General features: G+C 40.2%; 1 protein-coding gene and 1 pseudogene across 2 annotated transcripts in view; one reads left to right on the plus strand and one right to left on the minus strand.

The window, feature by feature from the left end:
- Positions 1-21,205, plus strand: part of CPQ (carboxypeptidase Q) — a 465,142-nt gene that overhangs the window by 398,754 nt on the left and 45,183 nt on the right. The window lies entirely within an intron of this gene.
- Positions 359-1,514, minus strand: LOC115856572 (large ribosomal subunit protein uL30-like; annotated as a pseudogene).

The raw sequence follows: 21,205 nt of genomic DNA on the forward strand, positions 1-21,205 counted from the left end.
CTATCTTAATTGTCCTTCCAGTTCGTAATGCATAAATCAAATATGGCTGAGATCTGTGAAATCTATTAGTTGTGGATCGCTTGTAATCTGGCAAGCTGTTGCCTGTAATAGGACTAATTATGAAGTGTGTCCTCAGTATTCTTTCCTTTCTTCCTTCCTTCCTCCCTACTCCCTCCCTTCTCCCTCCTTCGTCCCTTCCCCTTCCTTCTTCTCTCCATCTGTCCCTCCCTCTCCTTCTCCTTCTCCTTTCTTTCTTCCTTCCTTCCTTTCTTTCTTTCTTTCTTTCTTTCCTTCCTTCCTTCCCTCCTTTCTTTCTTTCTTTCTTTCTTTCTTCTTTCTTTCTTTTTATGCACTTCTTTCTAATTGTATTTCAAGTTCTTTCCAAAACAAGGCCTTTGGATACCCCAGGTTCAATATGCCCCTGGGCCTGGTCCACTGCTGTCTTGTATTCATGTGTGGGTATTCATTCGTTCACCAACATTAAATCCCAGGATAGGTGTGGTAAAACATGACTCCCTCCTCCATGGCACAAGTCCTTTGCTGGTTTTAGACGTGGACTGCAGTCTTTGCAGAAAACACACAGGAACATTTTCTTGGAACTGAAGTGGGATGAAAAGTGCCTGCCCTGAACATCACCATCTTTTCCCTGACCCTTCCCCTCCAGTTTCTGAAGATACAGCAGAAAGTAATCTTCCTTGAAGATACTGGATAACAATTCCATAAAACAAAAACACATGCTTCCACATGCACAGATATGTTGGGTTTAGTTCAGCTGCTGGATGAGCTGATTGATGCATTCACCTTGACAGCCAGGTGAGTCCACTTCCTTGAGGAAGCCCACTCTATTTTTGGTAGCGTGACAGGCCACTGAGAGTTGGAAAGGGCGCAAGAACCCTGAGATCACCTGAAAATTCTTCCCCGGAAAGGCAATTTCGTGAATGAGGTCTTCCAAGCAAATGACACCAAACTTCCCCAGGTGCTCCTCAATCACTGTGTTGTCTGTCAGAGGGATGATTTTATTCTTGACCTTGGCTTGTCCACGTTTCAAGATGAGTTCCCGAACAGACTTCAGATTTGGAAATCCCCAGGTCACATAAGTTTCCACTATACAAAGCATGTTTATGGTTTGAGAGGTTACTTGCATAAAGACACCACTGAAAATCTTATTCAGGCGAAGTCTTGCAATGGTCCTCTGCACCAGTAAACTCACCCCATTAATCCTTTCGATGCGCACAACAAAGGCCAAGCAATGTTTATCTGGCGCTTCTAAGCCATGAGGTTTCACTTCTAGTTGTCTGAGTCGCACCCTGTCACGTAGTTGCCGCCAGGAATCATGTAGGAACCATTCTAGTCGCTTAAACTTGATCTCTTTTCCTTTCCTCTGCTCCTTCCTTTGCAAAAGCGCCTGCTTTGCCTGGGTGGCTTTCAGGCCCTGATAAGCCTTCCTCTTTTTCAGGAGATTTTTCTGAAACCAAAGGGATCTTTTTTCTTGCCTCTTCCTCTGCCATCTTTCCAACTCTCTCTCTCTCTCTCTCTCTCTCTCTTTCTTTCCTTCCTTCCTTCCTTCTTTCCTTCCTTCCTTCCTTCCTTCCTTCCTTCCTTCCTTCCTTCCTTCCTTCCTTCCTTCCTTCTTGTTGTAATGGCTGAAATAGTCTCCTGACAATTGAGAGAACAGAATCCTATGTAGAGATAGGCATGGCTTTCATCAGTACCCAAAACTACCCAGTTATGGAAGGTTTAAACCTAAGTGGAAATGTTTGCTGGACACATCTATACAAAATCCACATTTTTTGCAGAAATAGTTTATTAAGTATCATTGATGCCATATTTAAAGAATGAAGGTACTCATAGATATCATTTTAATATCTTTAGTCAACACTGCAGTGCAAAGCACAGATGGAGGGGTCAGTGATTCCACACTCACTATTCCTGACAGAAGATTTTATCCGAAATAACTGTAGTCATTTAATATGTTAGCTTCAATTGCTGTAATTTCTCATCTTGTATTGGTGTAGACCCAGATATGTGTTCAGGTTACAGTTGTGGTTCACACCCTTGACTGAACTTTAAAATCACCTGGAGGCTTCTAAAAATATATCAGCACTGACGCCCCATCTCCAAAGATTCAGATTTAACTGGTCTGGCTGCAGGGTCACAACAGTTGCACAAGTTCAGGGAGTACATTTACCATAGAACATATTCATCCCTCAGGGCCCGCAACCTCCCAGAGCACAAGTCCATTGTGTTCCATGTGAAAGGTGCCTGCTGGACTTGTGCAAACTTGGGGCCAGAGAGGGGGCTTGAGCACACCTGTTTTTAGAAGCCCCCCAGGAGACTGCAATATACAGCCAGACTTGAAAACCATTTTGAGGTAAAACATAGCCTAGATGTTAAGAGCATGGATTTAGGAGTCAAGCAGAAATGGATTCAAAATCTTGCTCTACCACTCTCTAGCTGTGTGACCTTAAGAAAGTCATGTAACCTCTCAGAACTTCAATTTCTTCGTAAATAAAAGGGTGATACCCGCCTTGTGTGATTATATTCAAGAAAAAAATAGACAATCTGAGTGAAATCCTTGGCACAAAGTTAACTCTCAAGAAGCCACTGTTGTTATTTCAGTTATTAAAGCATCATTTCTGTATTAGTCCAGACTCCTTCAGTACTAAGTGACAGAAATCTAACTCAGACGACCTGGAGCAAAATGGAGAATCTGAGCGAGCCACGAGAAGAGTAGGGCTGGATTGGGTCTTACGGACTCCAGCAATGGGATGCTGTTAGGACACGTACTCGCTCTCTCTGGTGCTTATTCCACCTTCTTTCATGGTGCCTTCATTCTCTCAAGCCAGCTGTCCCCTTAGAGGCTGAACTATGACCTTATGCAGCTCAAAACTCAAGACTTAACATCTTTACAGCCTGTTAAGCACAGAAGAACCAAGTAATTCATCGCATCCAACTCAGGTGGGAAAATCACAGTAGCCCAGCCTGGCTCCTTTGTTCATCCCTGTTGTCAAGGTGTGTAATCCTTAAAGTGGGGAGAAGTGGTGGTGTGCAGATGAACACAGTAACTACCTTTATTTTCACTGTTGAGACCTGATTCAAAATATATAAAATACATAAAACCTCTGCCATCTAGGATCTATTAGCAGATAAGGAAGGACAGCAGTGAAATCCCAGGAACAATAAAAAAAAGTACCCTGAATTTATAATACCTGTTCTCTCAGCTCTTCATGACCTAAAATGAGTTTAGGGCAAGAAAAGCATTTGTTAGACTTTTCTGGCCCGGTTTACCTGAGACACTCAGGTGACCAGGCAGATGCGGAGCTGGCTAAGTTGATGCCACACTCCCAGCAATCCGCATGATTGAACACCTGAAGTGTTCTCTCCTGCCACCTCCACCCCACGGTCTCTCCTTACCTCTACAGATGGGAAAACTTAGGAGACTTATTTATAGGAACACACTCTACAGATGCACTGTGTATTTATCCAAGAAGGAGGCAGTGAGGAAGAATGTCACTACAGACTCAGAGACATCCTTTAACATTTGAATTGTTCTGACCACTTACCTCACATTTGTCTTAGAGAGGCAGGAAGTGTCATGAAGGAGGAACAGGCTTCATAGTTTTATAGCAGTGCGGTTCTGACAAGTCATTTAACTTCTGTGAGCTTCAGTTTCCTGATCTGTGAAATGAGGGCAATAATATTCCACAGGACTATTGTGAGAATTGAATGTACTTGATAAGTGATAACGTATTTGAAAGTCAATTGCACTCTACACAGTTGATCTTCAATAAGTGGTTTCAGCGTTTGGGGTTTAGTTTTATATTTTAAGAAATTACCGAAGAGGCCTTGCTATGAACGTGCTTTCATGTGTTTAGACCCAGTAGAGAGGATGACTGGGCATATAGTTGAATATTCTAGGACATACTGCAAAAGATGCATGAGTATCATTGCTGCTCACTGACCTTTGGGTCTTAGCATCTTACTTTGTGGTTACATAAACGAGTGACGAAACTGCTGGCATTCACTTCAAGTGACCCTGATACTTTACTGGTTCGGCGGCATTATTTAGGAAGGCACCTGACTCACTTCATTCTGACATGGTGAACACTGCAGAGAAGAAAGCAAAGAAGAAAAAAGTCAAATGTTAATACCATTGGTAGCTCTTCTATGTCAAATGATGCTTCTGGGATTTTGAGACCTCTTTACAGTTCCTATTCAGCCAAAGTAAATTGGTTATGGGTGGATAAGAGTTGGTGGGAGGATTATATAAGTGAATGTGTAAAAGCCAACTGGCTTGTGGCCAAGGACACAGATGGCATGCTCATTGACTCTCTTGGACAACATCAAGCTCTAGATTCTGTGCTGTGGACCGACTGGGTATTCTCTGTTGACAAGGAGCCTCATCCCAGACAGTGATATTCAGATAGTACGCACCAAAAATATGTATATAGTAGGCATCTTCTCTGACCTAAAAATGGGGAGATTACCTTTCTAAGCTTATACTAGTGTTAAGACTCCATAACCTAAAGCCCATATTTTTCCAGAAGTGAAAATTGCTTTTGGTATAAAGCAGAGATGATTCAAATGAAGGAGAATGAGATTACCTCTGCCTTTCAGGAGCAAGAGATTAACTAGCACAGAATTGCCTATATCAAACAAACATGAGTAAAGGTCAGCTATGGATTTTAAATTGTTCAAAAGATTGTTACTTTGACATGACTAAAATGTAGGGAGCAAATTGATGAGATCTCAGCAGTGAAGGAATGTATTTTCTTAGTACTTTTTAACATCCGGTCTTGGTACAATTTTATTTCAATTTCTGCTAATACAACCACATAAATGCCTGATTTAAGTCATTTAAGTATCCCGTGGCAACGTGATCTTGTGCTTCTCTCTTTCATTTCCTTCCTGTCCCTCCCGTTCTTTTTTCTTGAGAGAATCAGGAAGAGGTTTCCCATTTCTCAACTCTTGAATCTGTTTATGAAAATTGGAACTAAACAGCTTAACACAATTAAGCAGGATGCCTCATTCATCAAACCTTCATTTTTCTAAGACTCCAGCCTGTCAGTCACCAAAAAGCGTGTGTTAAGTGGAAGCTGTGCTTCTACTCTGTTGGCATGCTACATCTGTTGACAATTACAGGGGCACATGTAATGCCATTCCTGTCATGGCATGTGCTTCCTTGTGCCTCTGGTCACAGGCCTTCAGGGACATTTACAAAGCGTGTCCTGGAACTAAAGAGTTTAATTTTGCCTGCTAATGTGTTTATGTATCTTGTAAAGGAACTAATCATTCCCTTTTGCTTTCCCTTATTATGGTGTGTGTGTGTGTGTGTGTGTGTGTGTGTGTGTGTCTGCACCAGAGAAGGACCATGCCATATAATAAGCATAAAGACCTTTTTCTCATACCCACCCACCTTTCTTGTAAACCGCTGCTTTTATTTTTTTTATTGTTATTTTGTCAAATAGCATATTTCTTGGCTTTTCTTGGATTTTATCTATTTTTTGAATACTACTGAATTCTGATTTCATATTTAGTCAAGATTTGGATCAGGTTTTTAAAAAATATAATCCACGTAATTATAAGTCACTGGGACGCCCTCTGGAGTTATGGAGTTTCTTTCTTTTGGATCTCTAATTGACCTGTGAGCATATAGCTTTTTGCATTCTATAAGCCATATTATTCAGGAAGTATCTAGAACCTAGAAGAGTGGAGCTGAATTTACAAGTCATCTATCTAGGTATTTTATTGCTCTAAGCTTAGTACCTAGAATATTTGGCAATGTCCAAAGTATTGACCTTTTTTCCTGCTTTCATTCAAATATTTAGCACTGGGTATGCATGACTATAGGAATACTAATTTTTTTTTCATTTAAAGGAGAGGTACTGATTTGGGATATTGTGAGTACCTCATTAATATTATGAACAATTAAATGAATTCTAGTAGAAGAGCTACCTGAAAGAGAGCTAGAAGATAAAGAAGTTCAGACTGAATTTAAAGCCAATGGTAGTTTCATCCATGGTGGTTAATGATGTTTCTTAATCTTTAAATATCAAGTGTGTTGTAATGCTTAATTATCCTTGATATCTAAATGAATTACCACCATATTGGAGAAGAGTGGAAGTGACCTACAGATTCTTTAGTGCTTATTGAAGAGGAGTAGCTTGAAGAGTTTGGAGAATTCTACAGAAGAGAGGAAGCTGTTAGAACCAAGGTACCACCTTCTTCAAATGGGGAAAACAGGATGCACGAGTGTGCCTCTTCTCCAACGTTAAGTTTTGCATCGGTTTGCTATTAAACTCAAGGATTTGTGAAGGAAGCAATTCTAATTGCTTGGCACTTAAAAAACTTGCTCTGTTAGAAGTATTTTGAAAATTTGATTGCATTTTGAGTCACGCAAATGTACCTGGAATAAATTTTTGCTGTACGCCTAAATAATCTGTCATTTAAATGCAACTATAGAATTCTCAGAGGAGAAAAGGAAGCTAATATTTATTGAGGATCTACAAGATATTACATTCATTATTTTATCTTCTCTTAACATCCATGAGTAGATATTGCTGTTTCTGTTTTACAGATGAGGAAACAAGCTAAGACTGCCTAGGAGCATTTTCCTAACTAACATGAAGTGTAGTACAATCTGAAACCAGCTCTGTATGATTGCAAAACCTGTTTTCCTTCTCTGCTATCTTCACATCCCTGAGATTTTGTTGAAAACAGTGAAGAGTGGCAGCTTCTTAGTTCATGTAGGCTTTACGATCAGTGCAGCCTAATTGGCCAAAGACATACACCCAGCCTCACACCTGCAAATCAACTTGAGGACTTATTGATCTGGATCTGAGCCTGAATTATACCATATATCAAATGATGCTATATCCTTTCTCTAGTTTCTGCTTTGTAGCCAGCTTAGAATGTCTCAAAACTCACATTGTCCCAGGGGAATACTAAAAATGTTGTCTTATGTTAATTAAGTATATGCTGTGCTGTTTCATGTTAATTAAATTCATGGCGCCTAAATTAAGAATCCTTCAGGTTGGCTCATGAAGTGTGCTCTATCTCTGGTGTGGGAAGAGCCCATTTTGAGATGTTTCTACACAAAAGGAAAGAAAGCAGCCAAGATTTATTGTTTCAAGCCCTTTTAACTATATCCCCAGACATGAGGAATCTAGTTTCTATGGAAGTTTTTTTTTTCTTTTTTTTAACATCTTTATTGGAGTGTAATTGCTTTACAATGCTGTGTTAGTTTCTGCTATATAACAAAGTGAATCAGCTATACGTATACATATATCCCCATAACCTCTTCCTCTTGCGTCTCCATCCCACCCTCCCTAACCCACCCCTCCAGGTGGTCACAAAACACCGAGCTGATCTCCCTGTGCTATGTGGCTGCTTCCCACTAGCTATCTTTTTTACATTTGGTAGTATATATATGTCCATGCCACTCTCTCACTTCGTCCCAGCTTACCCTTCCCCCTCCCCGTGTCCTCAAGTTCACTCTCTAGTAGGTCTGCGTCTTTATTCCTGTCCTGCCCCTAGGTTCTTCAGAACCATTTTTTTTCTTTTAGATTCCATATATATGTGTTAGCATACGGTATTTATTTTTCTTTTTCTGATTTACTTCACTCTGTATGACAGACTCTAGGTTCATCAACCTCGCTACAAATAACTCAATTTTGTTTCTTTTTATACCTGAGTAATATTCCATTGTATATATGTGCCACATCTTCTTTATCCATTCATCTGTTGATGGCCACTTAGGTTGCTTCCATGTCCTGGCTATTGTAAATAGAGCTGCAATGAACATTGTGGTACATGACACTTTTTGAATTATGGTTTTCTCAGGGTATATGCCCAGTAGTGGGATTGCTGGGCCGTATGGTAGTTCTATTTTCAGTTTTTTGAGGAACCTCCACACTGTTTCCATAGTGACTGTATCAATTTACATTCCCACCAACAGTGCAAGAGGGTACCCTTTTCTCCCCACCCTCTCTAGCATTTATTGTTTGTAGATTTTTTGATGATAGCCATTCTGACTGGTGTGAGGTGATACCTCATTGTAGTTTTGATTTGCATTTCTCTAATGATTAGTGATGTTGAGCATCCTTTGATATGTTTGTTGGCAGCTGTATATCTTCTTTGGAGAAATGTCTATTTAGGTCTTCTGCCCATTTTGGGATTGGGTTGTTTGTTTTTTTGATATTGAGCTGCATGAGCTGCTTGTAAATTTTGGAGATTAATCTTTGTCAGTTGCTTCATTTGCAACTATTTTCTCCCATTCTAAGGGTTGTCTTTTCGTCTTGTGTATGGTTTCCTTTGCTGTGCAAAAGCTTTTAAGATTCATTAGGTCCCATCTGTTTATTTTTCTTTTTATTTCCATTTCTCTAGGAGCTGGGTTAAAAAGGATCTTGCTGTGATTTATGTCATAGAGTGTTCTGCCTATGTTTTCCTCTAAGAGTTTGATAGTGTCTGGCCTTACATTTAGGTCTTTAATCCATTTTAAGTTTATTTTTGTGTATGGTGTTAGGGAGTGTTCCAATTTCATTCTTTTACATGTAGCTGTCCAGTTTTACCAGCACCACTTATTGAAGAGGCTGTCTTTTCTCCATTGTATATTCTGGCCTCTTTTATCAAAGATAAGGTGACCATATGTGTGTGGGTTTATCTCTGGGCTTTCTATCCTGTTCCATTGATCTGTATTTCTTTTTGTGCCAGTATCATACTGTCTTGATTACTGTAGCTTTGTAATATAGTCTGAAGTCTAAAAGCCTGATTCCTCCAGCTCTCCTTTTCTCTCTCAAGATTGCTTTGGCTATACGGGGTCTTTTGTGTTTCCATACAATTTGTGAAATTTTTTGTTCTAGTTCTGTGAAAAATGCCATTGGTGGTTTGATAGGGATTGCATTAAATCTGTAGATTGCTTTGGATAGTATAGTCATTTTCACAATGTTGATTCTTCCAATCCAAGAACATGATATAGCTCTCCATCTGTTTGTATCACCATTAATTTCTTTCATCAGTTTCTTATAGTTTTCTGCATACAGGTCTTTTATCTCCTTAGGCAGGTTTATTCCTAGGTATTTTATTTTTTTGTTGCCATGGTAAATGGGAGTGTTTCCTTAATTTCTCTTTCAGATTTTTCATCATTAGTATATAGGAATGCAAGAGATTTCTGTGCATTAATTTTGTATCCTGCTACTTTACCAAATTCATTGATTAGCTCTAATAGTTTTCTGGTAGCATCTTTAGGATTCTCTATGTATAGTATCATGTTATCTGCATACACTGACAGCTTTATTTCTCTTTTCCAATTTGGATTCCTTTTATTTCTTTTTCTTCTCTGATTGCTGTGGCTAAAACTTCCAAAACTATGTTGAATAAGAGTGGTGAGAGTGGGCAACCTTGTCTTGTTTCCTGAATTTCGAGGAAATGGTTTCAGTTTTTCACCATTGAGAACGATGTTGGCTGTGGGTTTGTCATATATGGCCTTTATTATGTTGAGATAAGTTCCCTCCATGCCTACTTTCTGGAGGGTTTTTATCGTAAATGGGTGTTGAATTTTGTCAAAAGCTTTCTCTGCATCTATTGAGATGATCATATGGTTTTTCTCCTTCAGTTTGTTAACATGGTGTTTCACATTGATTGATTTGCGTATATTGAAGAATCCTTGCATTCCTGGGATAAACCCCACTTGATCATGGTATATGATGCTTTTAATGTGCTGTTGGATTCTGTTTGCTAGCATTTTGTTGAGGGCTTTTGCATCTATGTTCATCGGTGATATTGGCCTGTAGTTTTCTTTCTTTGTGACATCTTTGTCTGGTTTTGGTATCAGGGTGATGGTGGCCTCGTAGAATGCGTTTGGGAGTGTTCCTCTCTCTGTTATATTTTGGAAGACTTTGAGAAGGATAGGTGTTAGCTCTTCTCTAAATGTTTGATAGAATTCTCTGTGAAGTGATTTGGTCCTGGGCTTTTGTTTGTTGGAAGATTTTTAATCTCAGTCTCAATTTCAGTGCTTGTGATTGGTCTGTTTATATTTTCTATTTCTTCCTGGTTCAGTCTTGGAAAGTTGTGCTTTTCTAAAAATGTGTCCATTTCTTCCAGGTTGTCCATTTTATTGGCATATAGTTGCTTGCAGTAATCTCTCATGATCCTTTGTATTTCTGCAGTGTCAGTTGTTACTTCTCCTTTTTCATTTCTAATTCTATTGATTTGAGTCTTCTCCCTTTTTTTCTTGATGAGTCTGGCTAATGGTTTATCAATTTTGTTTATCTTCTCAAAGAATCAGCTTTAAGTTTTATTGATCTTTGGTATTGTTTCCTTCATTTCTTTTTCATTTATTTCGGATCCGATCTTTATGATTTCTTTCTTTCTGCTAACTTTGGGGTTTTTTTGTTCTTCTTTCTCTAATTGCTTTAGGTGTAAGGTTAGGTTGTTTATTTGAGATATTTCTTGTTTCTTGAGGTAGGATTGTATTGCTATAAAATTCCCTCTTAGAACTGCTTTTTTGCATCCCATAGGTTTTGGGTCAGTATGTTTTCATTGTCATTTGTTTCTACGTATTTTTTGATTTCCTCTTTGATTTCTTCAGTGATCTCTTGGTTATTTAGTAGTGTATTGTTTAGCCTCCATGTGTTTGTATTTTTTACAGGTTTTTTCCTGTAATTGATATCTAGTCTCATAGCCTTGTGGTCAGAAAAGACACTTGATACGATTTCAATTTTCTTAAAATAACCAAAGCTTGATTTGTGACCCAAGATATGATCTATCCTGGAGAATGTTCCATGAGCACTTGAGAAGAAAGTGTATTCTGTTGTTTTTGGATGGAATGTCCTATAAATATCAATGAAGTCCATCTTGTTTAATGTGTCATTTAAAGCTTGTGTTTCCTTATTTATTTTCATTTTGGATGATCTGTCCATTGGTGAAAGTGGGGGTGTTAAAGTCCCCTACTATGATTGTGTTACTGTCGATTTCCCCTTCTGTGGCTGTTAGTATTTGCCTTATGTATTGAGGTGCTCCTATGTTGGGTGCATAAGTATTTACAATTGTTATATCTTCTTCTTGGATTGATCCCTTATCATTATGTAGTATCCTTCTTTGTCTCTTGTAATAGTCTTTATTTTAAAGTCTATTTTGTCTGATATGAGTATCGCTATTTCAGCTTTCTTTTGATTTCCATTTGCATGGAATATCTTTTTCCATCCCCTCACTTTCAGTCTGTATGTGTCCCTAGGTCTGAAGTGGGTCTCCTGTAGACAGCATATATACAGGTCTTGTTTTTGTATCCATTCAGCCAGTCTATGTCTTTTGGTTGGAGCATTTAATCCATTTACATATATAGTTGTTATCAATATGTGTGTTCCTATTACCATTTTCTTAATTGTTTTGGGTTTATTATTGTAGGTCTTTTCCTTCTCTTGTGTTTCCTGCTTAGAGAAGTTCCTTTAGCATTTGTTGTAATGCTGGTTTGGTGGTGCTGAATTCTGTTAGCTTTTACTTGTCAGTAAAGGTTTTAATTTCTCTGCTGAATATGAATGACATCCTTGCTGGGTAGAGTAATCTTGGTTGTAGGTTTTTCCCTTTCATCACTTTATATATGTCCTGCCACTCCCTTCTGGCTTGCAGAGATTCTGCTGAAAGATCAGCTGTTAACCTTATGGGGATTCCCTTGTATGTTAGTTGTTGTTTTTCCCTTGCTGCTTTTAATATTTTTTCTTGTATTTAATTTGTTTTAGCTTGATTAATATGTATCTTGGTGTGTTTCTCCTTCGATTTATCCTGTATGGGACTCTCTGTGCTTCCTGGGCTTGATTGACTATTATCTTTCCCATGTTAGGGAAGTTTACAACTATAATATCTTCAAATATTTTCTCAGTCCCTTTCTTTTTCTCTTCTTCTTCTGGGACCCCTATAATTCGAATGTTGGTGCATTTAATGTTGTCCCAGTGGTCTGTGAGACTGTCCTCAATTCTTTTCATTCTTTTTTCTTTATTCTGCTCTGCTGTAGTTATTTCCACTATTTTATCTTCCAGGTCACTTATCCGTTCTTCTGCCTCAGTTATTCTGCTATTGATTCTTTCTGGAGAATTTTTAGTTTCATTTATTGTGTTGTTCATCATTGTTTGTTTGGTCTTTAGTCCTTCTAGGTCCTTGTTAAAACATTTCTTGTATATTCTCCATTCTATTTCCAAGATTTTGGATCACATTACTGTCATTACTCTGAATTCTTTTTCAGGTAGACTTCCTATTTCCTCTTCATTTGTTAGGTCTGGTGGGTTTTTGCCTTGCTCCTTCATCTGTTGTGTGTTTCTCTGTTTTCTTATTTTGCTTAACTTACTGTGTGTGGGATATCCTTTTCGCAGTCTGAAGATTCGTAGTTCCTGTTGTTTTTGGTGTCTGCCCCCAGTGGGTAAGGTTGGTTTAGTGGGTTGTGTAGGCTTCCTGGTGGAGGGGACTGGTGCCTGTGTTTTGGTGGATGTGGCCAGATCATGTCTTTCTGGTGGGCAGGACCACATCCGGTGGTGTCTTTTGGGATTTCTGTGAGCTTATTATGATTTTAGGCAGCCTCTCTGTTAATGGGTGGGGTTGTGTTCCTCTCTTGCTAGTTCTTTGGCATAGGATGTCCAACACTGTAGCTTGCTGGTCGTTGAGTGGAGCTGATCTTAGCATTGAGATGAAGATCTCTGGGAGAGCTTTTGCCATTTGATATTATGTGGAGCTGGGACATCTCTGGTGACCAATGTCCTGAACTTGGCTCTCCCACCTCAGAGGCACAGACCTGACACCTGGCTGGAGCACCAAGACCCTGTCAGCCACATGGCCCAGAAGAAAAGGGAGAAATAAAGAAAGGAAAATTAAAATAAAATAAAGTTATTAAAATTTTAAAAATTATTAAAAATTTTAAAAGTAATTAAAAAAAAGAAAGAAGAGAGCAACCAAACCAAAAAACAAATCCACCAATGATAACAAGCACTGAAAACTCTACTGAAAAAAAAAAAACAAAAAACGGACAGACAGAACCCTAGGACAAATGGTAAAAGCAAAGCTATACAGACAAAATCACTCAAAGAAGCATATACATACACACTCACAAAAAGAGAAAAAGGAAAATATATATAGAGAGAGAGAGAAAAAAGGAAGAGAGCAACCAAATCAATAAACAAATCTACCAGTGATAATAAACTCTAAATACTAAACTAAGATAAACATAAAACCAGAAACAAATTAGATGCAGAAAGCAAACCCCAAGTCTACAGTTGCTCCCATGTCCACCACCTCAATTTTAGGATGATTCATGTCTATTCAGGTATTCCACAGATGCAGGATACATGAAATTGTTTGTGGATATTTAATCTGCTTTTCCTGAGGCCGCTGGGAGAGGTTTCCCTTTCTCTTCTTTGTTCACACAGCTCCTGGGGTTCAGCTTTGGATTTGTCCCCACCTCTGTGTGTAGGTCATCTGAGGGTGTCTGTTCTTCGCTCAGACATGATGGGGTTAAAGGAGCAGCTGATTAGGGGTTTCTGGCTCACTCAGGCCGGGGAGAGGGAGGGGTACGGATGCAGGGCGAGCCTGTGGCAGCAGAGGCCAGCGTGACGTTGCACCAGCCTGCGACGCTGTGTGTTATCTCGGGAATTTGTCCCTGGATCCTGGGACCCTGGCAGTGGCGGGCTGCACAGGCTCCCAGGAGGGGAGGTGTGGACAGTGACCTGTGCTTGCACACAGGCTTCTCAGTGGAGGCAGCAGCAGCCTTAGCATTTCATGCCTGTCTCTGGGGTCCACGCTGATAGCCGCAGCTCTCGTCAGTCTCTGGAGCTCATTTCGGCAGTGCTCTGAATTCCCTCTCCTCGCACACCCCGAAAGGTCTGTTGCCTCTTAGGCAGATCCAGACTTTTTCCTGCACTCCCTCCCAGCTAGCTGTGGTGCATTAGTCCCCTTCAGGCTGTTTCAGGCAGCTAACCCCAGTCCTCTCCCTGGGATCCGCCCCAGCGGGTGAGCAGACAAGCCTCTCGGGCTGGTGAGTGCTGGTCGGCACTGATCTTCTGTGCAGGAATCTCTCCGCTTTGCCCTCTGCACCCCTGTTGCTGTGCTCTCCTCCATGGCTCTGAAGCTCCCCCCTGGTGCCCATCCCCTGTCTCTGCCAGTGAAGGGGTTCCTAGTGTGTGGAAACCTTTCCTCCTTCACAGCTCCCTCCCAGAGGTGCAGGTCCCGTCCCTGTTCTTTTGTCTCTGGTTTTTTTTTTTCTTCTTTTGCCCTACCCAGGTACGTGGGGAGTTTCTTGCCTTTTGGGAGGTCTGAGGTCTTCTGCCAGCGTTCCGTAGGTGTTCTGTAGGAGCTGTTCCACATGTAGATGTATTTGTGATGTATCTGTTGGGAGGAAGAGGATTTCCATGTCTTACTCCTCTGCCATCTTGAAGCTCTATGGAAGTTTTTAATAAACCTCATTATCTGACAGTTAGTCAAATGTCTTGAATGCGGCATTCCTTCATTATTTATTTTTCCACTTATGGTTATGTGTTAAGGCTCCTTGGATGTTGTTTGCCCCCCAGTTGGTGGTAAATGACTGTGACTGCTAATAGGCTGGCTTCCAAAGGTGCTTGTTAACAACTGCCTCATATATTCAACAGGCATTCTGTGCGAAGGGCTGGGAAGTTCGATAACCTGGCAAGTCTTTCCACATCTAATATCTATGATAATGGCTGCAAATTACATGGGACAGAAGGAATGGCCTTGCACTGTGAAAACATGAGAGGGAATCAAGACAGCCTCTGGCTGCTGGATTGGGCAGGCAGCGGCCTCTGGAGTACAGCTCTCCCGGCGCTGGCTGCGGAGGTCAAGGGCTTTCACCCTGCCTAACGAGCAGTCCTTCCTCGGCAAGTCCTCACCACCCCCCAACGTGGCAGGCTCTTCTCTTTATTTTAATCTTTTGTTATACTGGTAATTAGCATTATATCTTGAACAGTCAATTAAGAAATCCTAAACAGAATTTTAAATTTTAAAAGCTTTTCCACTAGGAAACCAGTGGCATTAATTTTGTGGACTGGAGGTAAGCTAAATGGGCCAAGTTTGTGCATTCATAACCTCATTCTCATCCTCAGTATCACAAATGCAAAAGGCTGTCATTAAATTTGAGAACAGACAAGAACTGGAATTTCTTAATATGAGTGTTGAAAGATTAATTCGAAAAGATCTCACTAAAAAACACAAAAGGTTATTGCTGACATGGGATATTTTATATTCATAGTCTGTACCTGGTTTAAAAAATTCCTATTTGCAGTACCCAATTTAAAAAGAGGTTATACATTTAGAGGACTTTATCAAATTTTAAATTGAAGTAATTATAGTTGTTATTTTGTTCTGTGATATGCAAGCACAGTTTATAAGATAATATTGGAAGCTTCTTTTCTCATCAACGAATATTTGACTTGCAGTTATTAAACATTTTACATCCAAACAGAAGTTAAAAACAAAGAGAAAAAAAGAGGGAAAATTAGGGGTTTTTTATTTCACCTATTTTCATAATATGACTTCAAAAGAGAAAGTACTTACTTCTTTAACAGTATTTCATACTTTGTGTTTGCCCTAAAAATATTGATGGCAAAGAGGAAATGGTAGTGATGAAAGCAGTGGTAATAAATTTCAGGTAAGTAGAGTTAATTTATTATTTGCCAAGATGAGAGTGGGGTAAAAATGTAAATATTTCACCTTTGATCAATGGAATTTTAATTTTATAAATAGCTACATAGCTTGATTTAAACATCTGTAGCACATTTTAAACATCTGTGCTCAAGATGACCATTTGGGAAAAGGAAGCTAAAAGGTTCATTGATTTCACTTCCTACCAGTTGTCTGGTTCTCTATCCTGCATTCAGACCCCAAATGAGACCTTTGTAAAGAGGGATTTTACACGACTTGCTTGCCTTAGTTTATATTGTGTAACCTAGAATGGCTTTTTAAAATTCAGTAATTTTAGGGATTTTGCTATGAGTTTTCAAATGTTATACAATTGTTGAAGAATTGAAACTTATCGGTTTCAGCAGTGAAAGTGAGAATAGTTGAGATTTAAATACTAGACAGGCTGTTGATGCTCTTAGCTCTGTTACTGTAGGCCCTTCACTCCCTTGTGTTTCCTTTATTAGTTCATGAGAGATTTTTGCATTCAGAACCTAGGGCTTGGTTTTAAAAATGCTGCTTTAGGGTAACAGACTGGTTTGTAGCATTATTTTCATCACACTTGGTTAATTTTAGCCATTGATAGCTTAAAAAGCTTGATTAAAACTACTGCATATACAGGAAGAAAAGAAATAGATTGCCTATAGCATAGCTATAAAATATAAAGTCCAAGCTATGCTTGAAATAACTTTTATAGGTGACCCTTCTATTTAAAAAATAATAATAATAATATATAATATTAGACTCCCAAGATTCCTGGGTAGCCATTGCTAATAAGAAAATTGCATTGCTTCTATCTACCCTTACTGAATATTTGTTTCTTTTCTAAAAGCACAGGCCTAGAAGTAATTTTAATAATCCAGAATATATCCTAAGTCCCTGCTTCAATCAAGACCAGACCTAAGGCCACAGATTCTGCTAACGTCAAAATAGCTGCTAGTTCCCGCTATTACTACAGGGGTCATCCCCCTGCCCCATGAGCATAAGGACAGCAGTTTTGTTATAAGAGGATCTGAAAAACCTCTGGATCCCTTTATGCTGGAGATCTATTTATTTTGTCGTCAATACAAACTAAGAGGGGCCCTTCTGAAATTTTTGCTTAGTGACCCCTGAATTAAACATCTGCCGCTTTTTCCTTTTCAACACTATTCCTAATGTGTATTGAACTCAACTTAGGATAGGGTCTGGCGGGGGGGGGGGGGGTTGATCTTTTCTTTAACTTTGAGTGGCTTTTTGCAAACACTTGCTTACCCTGGACGAGTAGTATTCAAACAATGTAATTGAGAAGCTCTTGTAAAACTTATTAAAAGTGCAGGTTCCTGAGTCCCATACCAGAAACACTACTGTAGTAAGTCTGTGGTGGGATCTCGAATCTTTACTTTTCTTAAGTTCCCCTGATGATTAAGATGGGTGTCTGGGAAGCATCCTTTGAGGAAGAGGATGGGTTGAGTCCTTCCATGTTCAAACAGCAACTACCTACTGCAACCACCTAAGAATCAGATGATCTAGGCAGTGTTTTCCCAGGTTTATTAATGTTATCAGGTTCAGAATCAAAGACTACTTGGCCTGAAAGCAGTTTGGTAGCTACTGAGAGGGCTCTGGCGTGGGAAGACCTGGGTGAGTTCCAGGGCCCTGTTGATGAAGCTTTGGCAGCGTTGAGCGACTTATTACCATGACTCAGTTTTCTAGTATATGAGGGGCGATAATTATCTTTGCCTCCTACCCACCTAACACCAATGCTCTGACAAATGTTGAGGCACACCTTGTGAAAATCAACTAATTCCTACGTGGTACAGTAGTTACATAAGTAACAGATCTCCAGAAACCAAACACCCATAGAAAACCCAGCATTTTCCTTATGTTTTACAATAATTTCCCTGAGTTTCAGGTGATGGTTTGTAAGTCTATTTCCTCAGAGACTTCGGCCATAACTTTCAACTTTACCTTCATCCTGTCTCAATTCACTTCTATAAAGATATCGAGATGCCAGATTACATGTCATGTTTCCAAACCAGCCTCTAACTGGTACCCTTGGAAATATTACATTTCCCATGCTCAGAACCTAGGAGGTCAACCATATTTGACTCACTGAAAATAGCAAACAGCTGCTGAGCTAGCCTGAGATCATATATGGGATAAAAAGTCAGGTTAAGCCACAAAGGCCTTCCCTTCCCAATCATGAGTCAGTGTGTGGGTGCCTCTATACAAGACTGCACGCAAAAGAGAAGGAGCTGAGTGAGGGAAAGCTCTCAAGTGGTTCTTTGGAATTGGAGTTTTTTGAAAGGTAGCATCCTTGCTTCTTCACTAGAGGAACCTCTCTCATTGTTTTACCCAGTTCATCCTTTCCAGACATTATGTGCACTTCAGAGCAATGTGCAGCAAGAGTGCCTGTCACCTCTGCTTTGTCAAAGGCCAGGGAGATGCCTGTGTTGGAATAAGGCGGGTCTATCCCTCATTGCACAGGAACTTCGTTTTAGTCTGGACTTACTTATGCAAAACTATGAAGTGGCTTGTTTCCACTCACTTTGTCAGTCACAGAACGCCCTTGTCTGACGCTGGTGTTCTGTGAGGTTCTTCATGTATCCAGCAGGAGAACAAGGCGGCCTGGCTTCTTTAACAGCCCTGCCGCCTGCCTGTAAGTGTCACACCAGTTCCCGAATGTCAGGGGCTGCTTTCGTCTTTTTCAGAGCAGATGTCCTGGTGGTATAAAATTCGTTTTAGAGCAGTATGATTTTTTTTGTCGTGAACATTTCAGGTTCTCTTCATAGGTGCTGTGTTTTTTTAAGTTAATCTTCAGCTTTGCCATGGTTTGTTTATAATCAGTTTATCTGTTCTCAAGTTGTTTGTCCCTGGCATTTAGGAACTTATGCGTTTGGGATATTTAGGGATTTAGAAACAGTAAGAAGAGTGAGGAGAGGTTCCTCCCCATGAAGCGGTAGATCAGTAGGGAAATTATAAGGAGGAGCAAGGGGATATAATAGAACTACCATACGACCCAGCAATCCCACTACTGGGCATATACCCTGAGAAAACCATAATTCAAAAAGAGTCATGTACCACAATGTTCATTGCAGCTCTATTTACAATAGCCAGGAGATGGAAACAACCTAAGTGTCCATCGACAGGTGAATGGGTAAAGAAGATGTGGCACATATATACAATGGAATATTACTCAGCCATAAAAAGAAACGAAATTGAGTTATTTATAGTGGGGTGGATGGACCTAGAGTCTGTCATACAGAGTGAAGTAAGTCAGAAAGAGAAAGACAAATACCGTATGCTAACACATATATATGGAATCTAAGAAAAAAAAAAAGGTCATGAAGAACCTAGGGGCAAGACAGGAATAAAAACACAGACCTACTAGAGAATGGACTTGAGGACACAGGAGGGGGAAGGGTAAGCTGGGACGAAGTGAGAGAGTGGCATGGACATATATACACTACCAAACGTAAAACAGATAGCTAGTGGGAAGCAGCCGCATAGCACAGGGAGACCAGCTCGGTGCTTTGTGACCACCTAGAAGGGTGGGATAGGGAGGGTGGGAAAGAGGCTCAAGAGGGAGGGGATATGGGGATATATGTATACATATAGCTGATTCACTTTGTTGAACAGCAGAAACTAACACAACATTGTAAAGCAATTATACTCCAATAAAGGTATTTTTAAAAAAAGAAAAAAACGATGCATTCCTTTTCCAACAGGCGCTTCTGTAGAAACACTCAGTAGAGAGGGAATCCTTCCTCAAGAGGTGTGGGAAAGAGCCCAGTGATGCCACACGAGTGGCATCGATAGCTACAGAGGCTGAACTCTCACTCAATGTTTAGTACCCTGGGCACACGACAGTGATCCCTCTTCTTTGCTGGATTCTTTGTAAGGGCTAAGCCTACCGAGAGGTTAAACCACCAATCAAAATTTGAAATCTTTAAGGGAAACCATTTGCCTACAATTTCTTTTCCTTCTACTTTAAAGCCTTGTCACAGCCAACATCTAGAGCCTGTGGCACCATAAGGTATGAGGCTTCATAAGCAAAGGTAGGGAGTGTCCTTGGTCAGCCCCTCCTTCTACTGTTGGGGTATGTGAAAGCCTCCTTGCTCCTTTTTTCTTTTCTTTTCTTTTTTTTCTTGTTTCATATTGAGCATTCTGAAAAGAACAAAATTCTTCTCTGATAACTCTTATAAAACACTTTTGTGCTTGGCTCTCCAAAGATTAAGAATTGGACACATAATTCTCCATTCATTTCTCAAGTGTCAAGAGAGAATTGAGTTTAAAAGCTCCAATTCCCTTGCAGGTTACCCTGTTGATCTAGATGAATTAGTATTCAACACAGCTTTGGGAAAATCTCAGATGATCTGCAGGTTTGCAAATTGTTCAGACTCACAATGAAATCCCAGGCTGAGGAAATCACTAAACAGTTCGTGAGCATGAGCTTTTCCCCGGATGTCTGGACATCTTGGATCAATTCTGTCACTGCCTTCTTTGCCTCTAGACATTCAAGGGCTGCTTGAGAAAGTCACATACGCACCAACTTGGTGCCGCTGCAAACTCATGGCCTCCTGCTTCTGCTCTGTGTCCTCAGTCACTTCCTCTCCCAAACGGTCTCCACCGACATCCTCCCGTTCTCTATTTTCTCCCTCACTCAAGAAGGGTGGTCCATCATGCATCCTTTCCCACTCTCCCTTTTGGATACAACAGGGTATGTGTCTCTCTTCTTATCCACGGCTATGTTCTGGGTCCTGTACCCTTCCACACCCTCAAGCACCTCAAACTGACCATTATAGTTTCTATTCTATAGCTTCAGTCCTTTCTCGTCCTTAAAATGTTTCCCTTCAGAATATAAAATATTCTCAAGTCTTCAGCATTAAAAAAAAATGTACACACCTTTACGTGACTCCGCGCCCTTCCAGCTCTTTTCTTTGCAGCCAAGCTTGTCTCCTCACATTCGTTCCTTTTCACACTACAGTCTGAATTCCACCTGGACAGTCCACCAAGGATGCCCTTCCCAGGATTCAATGGTTCTTCTTTTGCCCAAATTGAACAGGCCCATGCTAGTCCTTTCCTTACTTGATTTTTCTGAAGCATTGACACTCTTGAGCACTACCCACATCTTGAAACTGTTTACTTCCTTAGCTTCTATGCACTTCTCTTTCCTAGTTTTTGTACCTCCTTTTCCCCATTCCTTTTCAAGTCCCTCTCCTTGTGCTGGTCTCTTCAGTGTTAGTATGTATAAGGTATCATCCTTAGACTCTTCTTATTCAGTTCACTGTTCCTAGAAGATAACTCTATAGATCCCCAAATCTATATCTCCAGGTGTTAAAATCCATGTAGCCAACATTACCACTTGGATGTCCTATGGGTACTTAAACTCAACATGCCCAAAACTGAACTTTTATCTCACTCTCACTGCAACACATCTCTAGGAAGAGCAGAGTATCATCCTAGTCACTCAGACCTGCAAGCTTTGCACTGACGTAGATCTCTCTTCCTCATTCATCGCTCTCCATTCGGTCGATCCCCAAGATATGCCAATTCAACC

The sequence above is a fragment of the Globicephala melas genome, chromosome 17, assembly GCF_963455315.2.
Source record: "Globicephala melas chromosome 17, mGloMel1.2, whole genome shotgun sequence".
Classification (NCBI taxonomy): Eukaryota; Metazoa; Chordata; class Mammalia; order Artiodactyla; family Delphinidae; genus Globicephala; species Globicephala melas.